Source organism: Lolium rigidum, chromosome 3 (assembly GCF_022539505.1).
Source record: "Lolium rigidum isolate FL_2022 chromosome 3, APGP_CSIRO_Lrig_0.1, whole genome shotgun sequence".
Classification (NCBI taxonomy): Eukaryota; Viridiplantae; Streptophyta; class Magnoliopsida; order Poales; family Poaceae; genus Lolium; species Lolium rigidum.
Window position 1 is genome coordinate 56866928 of NC_061510.1, and position 7842 is coordinate 56874769.

The window sequence follows — 7842 nt, forward strand, 5'->3', positions numbered from 1 at the left end:
GAATAACAAATTATTCTTAACAAGAATAAAATGAGAAATGAAAAATTTTATACAATTTCAAATTTTGAAACTTTTGAATCCAAATTTAAATTCTAAATTTTAAATTGCAATTTTCCTTAGATTTAAAAATCAAGGAAAATTCAAAAATGAATTCAAATAATTATTGTTCAAATAATTTCAAAAGGAATTCTATTATTCCAAATCATTTCTTTTCAAAGTTAAGATTTTCCAAAAAGAGGGAAAATCGTAATAATTCGAAATTCATGAATAATTCCCAAATATGGGAAACCCTAATTTTCAAATTCTTTATTTGAAATTAATATTTTCCGAAGGAAAATATCGGCTATATTTCATTCTTTTCTTATTAGAAAAGCAAACCATGTTAAAGTACTTAAAATATCTATTAAGTATCGCCAAAGGCACCAATCTTTCACTCAAACCCTAAATCTGTAATAACCATGTCGGGGTAAGGGATTCAACATGAAATAATACATCCATACATGCATCATTTGGATCTTATAACATTGTCTTTACCGGACAATGATGCTTCTTTACAGAACCCGAGGTTCAGGTTCAATCCAACACTTCGAACTGCATTATCTCGCAGTCACCAGGCAAGTTCACTCTTGCTCATGTCACCTTGATTATTTTCTATCAATTTACCGCAAAAGTACTATACTTATCATTCCTGCATTGAAAAGCAAAATGTTACTTTTCCAATTATGAATATGACTATGTGGTGGGCAATGGAACCATGGTATGTGTTGATATGGTAGAGGTTCCATTGCAAGGGTTCTATTAAACTAGGACCAATCACCAATGCTGTCTAGTGATTCTAGAGCCGTACAATTCGCGTTAACCATAAGATCTACAATGGCTCTGGGGATGTCAGCTGTATCTTTTCCCTCTTGCATATCAGCAGACCTGGTGGAGCTTGGCTGGGTGTTGGGATAACACTGCAATAGGTAGGGAAATCCTTTAAAATCCCCATCCGTGTGGATGAGAGGCTCTATCGTCCATGAGGGATTGTCCGATGTACATCGGGGGTAAAGCCGTATGATCGGGAGATGTCTATCGGGGATGTACAGGTGGACAAAAGGGTGGGTATGCAAGGTTGCGAAGAAGGCAGTGATTGGCTTGGATCTTACACCTGGCCCCACACCAAGGAAGTGTGGATGAGAAACGCGTCTCGGTTGGTATCAAGGATAAGTTCTCATATGGGAAAAGTAACGCACCTCTGCAGAGGGTATCAAACTGTGGCAGACACTCCTTGTTCCGGGAAGGGAACTACGAACGCGGCAGGAAAGGAACTCCATGAGTTTCTGTTCAACCTGTGAAGACTGGCAGACATAGTTTTCTGAATAAAATCAACCTTTTGAAGAAATGTTTGCGAAACATGTATTGACCGAAGATTTTCTGATCAATGGTCGTGGCTAGAGCATCAAACACATTTTTCCCTTTCGAGCTTGCTGAGTACCTCTGTACTCACTTTCTTTCGACACCCTTGCTAGACTGTGATAATGAAGTGGAGGCCACTGACGGAGCACCGGAAGGCGACTACGAGCTGGTCTATGAAGAACCTGATCTGTTCGGAGGAGTGGAAGGCATGGACTATGGGATAGTCTATGGGCCCGACAACAATGAGGCGGAGGAGTAGTGACATACCCTAGTGTTATAGAGCCGAGCAGCGTAGAAACTTACTTAAATAAGTTGTTGAGCTAAGTTTACTGTTTATGCTGGTTTGTAATGAACTTAATTAGTATCTTAGGGTGTTCTCATCGGACCTGTGAGAATACCAACTTGTTAAGTCTGTGATTGTAATATAATCTCGAGTGTTATGACCTGCAATGTTTCTGTTGTACCACTCTGAGGGATATGATATTTGTGAAGAAGTCCCTTCATGAAGATCATATCAACGACTTGTATACTACAACATGCAGTGGAATGCTGGGTCACCGCATAATCCACCTTCATATTAGCGTCCGCACCCCTTCCAGTATAAAGTTGAAAGCAACAGAGTATCGCATTAAGAAATTTGTGTAAAGTAAACAACAGAGTTACCCTTGGATAAAACATTATTGGGTTACCCCTAGTAGCAACAACACATCTACAACCTTAGAAGTTATAAAGTCACTCTCCCAGATTACTAGAGGCATGAACCTACTATCGAGCATAAATATCTCCTCTTGGAGTCACAAGTATCCACTTGGCCATAGTTTTTACTAGCAACGGAGAGCATGCAAGATCACAAATAACATATGACATGAATATATCACTACTAGGAAAAGGCTTACCACCGGCGCACTGAAAAGGCTTACCGCCGGCGCTTTCGTATTCGCCGGCGATCACCTCGTCGGTGGTAAGCCCTTACCGCCGGCACATTGGAAAACGCCGGGGGTAACCCAAATTACCGCCGGCACCTTAGCCAACTCGCCGGGGGTATTATTTACCGCCGGCACTTTCCGAACCGCCGGGGTATTAAGTTACCGCCGGCAAACAGCCCTATGCGCCGCCGGTATGTATTTTAGGATTTAAAAAAAAGCTGGCGTGAAATCACAAAACCTTCGAATAAAAACAAATTCACTCTTCATTTGATCCTCGTGACCATGGAACAACAGTTCATTCAGTAGTGCAAGCACCGCAAGCAAGAGCACGAGCAACACATCCGTTGTACTAGTGCAAGGACTAGTACATCATCGGTCTCCAAATACTGAAACAAGATACGGATTACTCGCACAGGAACTATACTCTTTACGTACTCTTGCTCCAAATATTCATAAATATATTGAAACAAGATACATATTACATATTACTGCTCCAGATTACTCCAAGTATACTCCAAATATTGATCCAAGTACTCCTACCAATCAGAGCCGGCATGCATCGCACCACAGGTACCTGATATTGAAAGCTTCCTTCAGCTGTCCTTTGTTGTTAAAGGGCATAACCTCTTTGCACATCATCTCAAATTATAGCACCTCTTTGCAGCTGCAAATACACACAAAGACATCATTTTATTGTGTAAGAAACCATCACAAGTTATTACTACTTGAATAGTACTCCATCACTAGGAAAGGAACGGAGTACTCCATCACAGAAATATTCCTAATGCAATATCAGTTGAATACCAGTTGACAGAAAAATGTGGAGCATTGACAAAAAATAGCATATCAGTTGCAAGTTGAAAATTGCATAACACTTGGACCTAGTCTGTGTAATTCAGTTAGTGTTAGTTTGTGGCAGGGCAGGAGATGACGGCGAAGATTATACCTACTTTGGAGTGTTTACTGAAACTTTAACATAATCATTTCAATGCTTCTTCAAAGCAAGCATAGAAGCATAAGCAACTGCAACTGTCTAGCATCTACAACAACAACAGAAAACACCAGGGCTCTACGAATTGTCTATATAATCCACATACAAAAGCAGCACTAGATATACTAGAAGGAAGCATGGAATCGTTATATCGGGGTACTCGAAACGAGAAAGATGTGAAGGAGTAACCGAGTACGTACTATGCTATGCCATGGGTACGAGAAAACAAGATGCAATCCGAGACTACTAAGTATATTCAGCGAGCTACCGGATGTATACGAGATAAATACTAGAGAAATCTAGAACCCAGAATCACAACAACCGTATCCCCAATTTCCTAACCGCGCTCGAATTCCCAAGGGTCGTGACACGATCTCGCGTACTGAAGGCAGTTGTTCTACCAATCAAAGATGAACTAGTCGTGCTTGCAGAATTAACCGGCGCCCGAGATTCGGCGGACCATGCTAGCAGGGTCACGCAGCGACACGCGCTCGGCGGGGCATGATCTGTCGGCGCCGGGAACGAATCGTGGAGCAGGTTCCGGCGAGGCGAAAGTCGCGCAGATCGGGAGGTGGCGGAAAGGGGGAGAAGGAGGAGGAGGGAGGCGCTCACCCCAGTCTTCCATCGTGGCCGGAAGTCCTCGAGATCCGAACCCGGCCGGCTGCGGTGAGGAGCACGGACGGACGGCGGCGACGGGGCTAGGGTTTTAGCCGCGAGGCCTTGGACTGGATCTCCTCGACGGGGACGTCGCCGTAGTTGGCAGCGAAGGGGTCCTCCTCCTCCGCCTAGGACTTCTCGGCTGCGGGCTGGGCAGCAAGGGAGGAGGCCGGCGGCGCTTGAGAGGGAGGAGGTCGGCGGCGCTTGAGAGGGAGGAGGTCACGGGCTGGGTTGTGATGTGCGTGTGTGGCTGAGTTTTTTTTTTTAGGATATGTGGGTGAGGTTTTGGTGGCTTGGTTGTGATGCGTGAAATACCCCCGGCGCACGGCCCAAATGCGCCGGTGGTAGCGGGGCTTATCTCCGGCACCCTCAACCAAATTCGCCGGCGGTAATGGGAGATCCATTCGGCTGCTCTCGGTCCAACATATTCCTGGCACTTGCTGGCCCGTTTCGCCAGTGGTAAACGGCCTATCCCTGGCATCCCCAAGCATACTCGCCGGCGGTAATGCGAGGCCCATTCGGCTGCTCTCGGGCCAACATATCTTTGGCGCTTGCTACCCCGTTTCGCCAGCGATAACGCAGGTACCCCTGGCATCTTCGGTTCAAGCTCGCCGGCGGTAACGTGAGGCGACCCTGGAAGGTCTTACCACCGGCATGTTTAAACCGTACTCGCCGGCGGTAAGAAGTGCGGCTATAAGCCTTTTTCTAGTAGTGTATAATCAATCTTAACATAGTATTCAACATTCATCAGATCCCAGCAAACCAAACAATGAGGATTACATAAGGATGATCTTGATCATGTAGGGCATCTCACAAGATCGATACATGAAGCACATGGTGGAGAAGACAAACATCTAGCTACTGCTATGGACCCATAGTTCAGGGATGAACTACTCACGCATCACTTCGGAGGTGGGCATGTCGATGTAGATGCCTTCGGCAATGATTTCCCCCTCCGACAGGGTGCCGGGAAGAGCTTCAGAACCCCCCGAGATGGGTTCGGCGATGGCGGGCGCGACGGAATTTTTCGTGGATTTTGGCCTCGGTATCCAGGGTTTTCCCGAGAAGATGTATAAATAGGCGGAGGATTCAGGTCGGTGGGGTGCCCAGGTGTGGCCGCCATGTGGCGCCATGTCGTCCCCCTCCAGACTTCGTCTTTGTTTCGGTAAAATATTGGCTTCGGCTTTTGTTTCGTCCAATTTCGAGAATATTTCCTGTACAACTTTTCTGAAATACAAAAAACAACAAAAATAGGGAACTGGCGCTGTGGCATCTTTTTAATAGGTTAGTACCGTAAATCATGTAAAAATGCAACGAAGTGTAAACAAAACACATATGAATTGTATAAAACAAGCATGAAGCATCAAAAATTATACATACGTTTGAGACGTATCAGCTACAACCCGAACGATGGAGCTGGAAGTATTCTAGTAAATTGGGCCCTTATGTCATTGAAGGGGCTTTTGCACATGGGCTAAGACCCAGCATCCGCAAAATCAAGAAGCTCTGTCGTTCCTCCCTTCCGTTACCATCTTATTAACTGTGTGTGCCCGCTCGCGGTGGAATTATGGCGAAGTAGCACTACCGTCTCACTTTTGTTGCTAATGGGAGGATTAGAGATGTGTTGCTCCTCCTTTACTTACATGTTGTTGAGATTCTCATGTAAAAAAATGATAATTATAAAAAAATGATTAGTTGATATTACAATTTGGATTTGGGCGTAAGGTTTGGTTCTAGGATTAATCAACTAATTATTTTATTGGTACTTGAGTTTAGGGCATGGCTTTAGGGTTTACTTGTGATCACTATGTGATACACTTTTAGGTTGAGATATGGCCTACGTATGTGTTGATACCATGTTGAGTTGGCTAGGGTTTTGTCTCCCTCACCAATGCTAGGATGTTCACTTCAACATATAGTTAGGGTGGCCACAAGTGCTTGTCTAAACAAGGTTTTGATATTCTCCAATGGGATTTCTATTTTCGTGCCCTCCGGTCCTTAGTTGTACTCAGTTTTCCCCAGCTCCTTAGTTTTTCCTCAGTTTTCCCCAAGCCCTTGTTTGAAACCCGCAGAAGCAGCTCAGACGGCAGGATTCCCGTTTAGTTGACCGTTCTGTCACGTGTGGGGCCGCGTCTTGTGGGGCCGAGTCGTGTGGGCCCGCGTCGCGTGGGACCGGTAGAAAGGGCCCGCGTGGGACGGGACGAGAAGCGTTTGGTTGCACGTGAGCAGGAGCTGGGTTCTGTCTCTCTCGGCCCCAAATTGGCATCCCTATTAAGTGCACCTTTTTCCCCTCTTTCTCTCCGTCCTTTTCACCAAATTAGTATAAAATCTAGAGAAGCTTGCATTTCTGACTTTCTTCAATTATTTGTGCCTTTTGGCCCTCGTTGTTTGCCCAATATGGCAGCAAATCTAGTACTCCCTCCGGTTCATATGTATGTAGTTAAATCTAGAAGCAAATCTCCAGGATAATGTACGATAAATTCACAGTCATAGTAAATCAAGAAAACTAAGTACGGCCAACAAAATATAGTAGACTAGGGATAGATAATCCCTAGATAATATGGATAGATAATAGGCTGCATACACAAGCAGCCAAGCATAGTAACAGAGTTCTTCACAACACCATCATACTAACATAACAACAAGGGATCCCTAGCTAACAACAAAGGGATCCCAACAACAAACTAGGAGGCAGCAGCAGACAGCAGACACGTCCAGGACTCCGCCTACCCCATCCGGCTCTCCCTCCACTTGTTGCTCTTGCTCCCCTTGGGAGCCTTGGGCTTGAGCGGAGGCATGCGCCCGGCGGAGATCTCCACCCGCCGCAAGCCGCGGAGGTGCATGCCGAGCGCCCCGTGCTTGGCGCGGAAGGAGTGGACGTTCACCGTCGTGCCGACCTTGGGGAAGGTGTTGCCGATGTTCTCAGCATGCGTGACGAGGCAGTTGAAGTCCGTGGCGCCGAGTCTCCCGGTGCGGAAGGGGCACCCGTACACCTCCTTGGCGAAGTAGGAGATGTATCGGCCGACCTGCAGCCTCCGCAGACACTGGCGAGTCTTGACGTCCTCCTCGCTCTTCGTCGCTGCCGACGTCGCTGCCGTACATCCGATCCATATCAAACGAAACTAGTGAATGAGTTGCAACGATGACTAACGTACATGATAACAAAGTTAAGAAAAACAGAGTCAGCCTCGGTTAGAGTGGACATGATTATATATCTACGAGGGAAGGGGTAAGCGAACTAAAGCTCATGCACAACAGATTTGTACACAGCAATGGTTCGCCGAACCCTCCTCGTAAAAATTTGTGCCCAACCATTCATCATAGGCAAAGAAACAGATTCTAGATCTGAACTAGATCTGAACTTGAACACATTCGAGATTATTTGCAAAATTAAACGGTTGATATCTTTTGATTAGTGCATAAAATAACCGATTGAGATCCCATGATTACTTGCATAAATTAACCGATTGAGATCCAATATTACTTGCATAAATTAACCGAACAGCCGAACCCCAAATCAAGAAGTGATCAAAACAAAATGGAATAAAATCGGCGCAAATATTAGCCCAATACTCATCCATCTACGGATCCATCTACACCAGCAAAAATAGGGTTCAAAAAGGAATGGGGAACAAAAAAGGAAGCAAACCGTAGTTACCTCGTTCCATGGGTCCTCCGGGGAGGTGTCGTAGGGGTTCGGGGCGGGACGTACGGCACGGGGTCGTAGGGGTCCCATCCCGCCGGGATCTGATCGCCACCGGCGGCAGCAGCCTCCGATGCACCGGCGGCGGCGGCGGCGTCGTCCGTCGAGGGGACGGGGCCGAAGATGGAGGCGTCGCGCTTCGAGCCAACCTCGACGATGGGATTGGC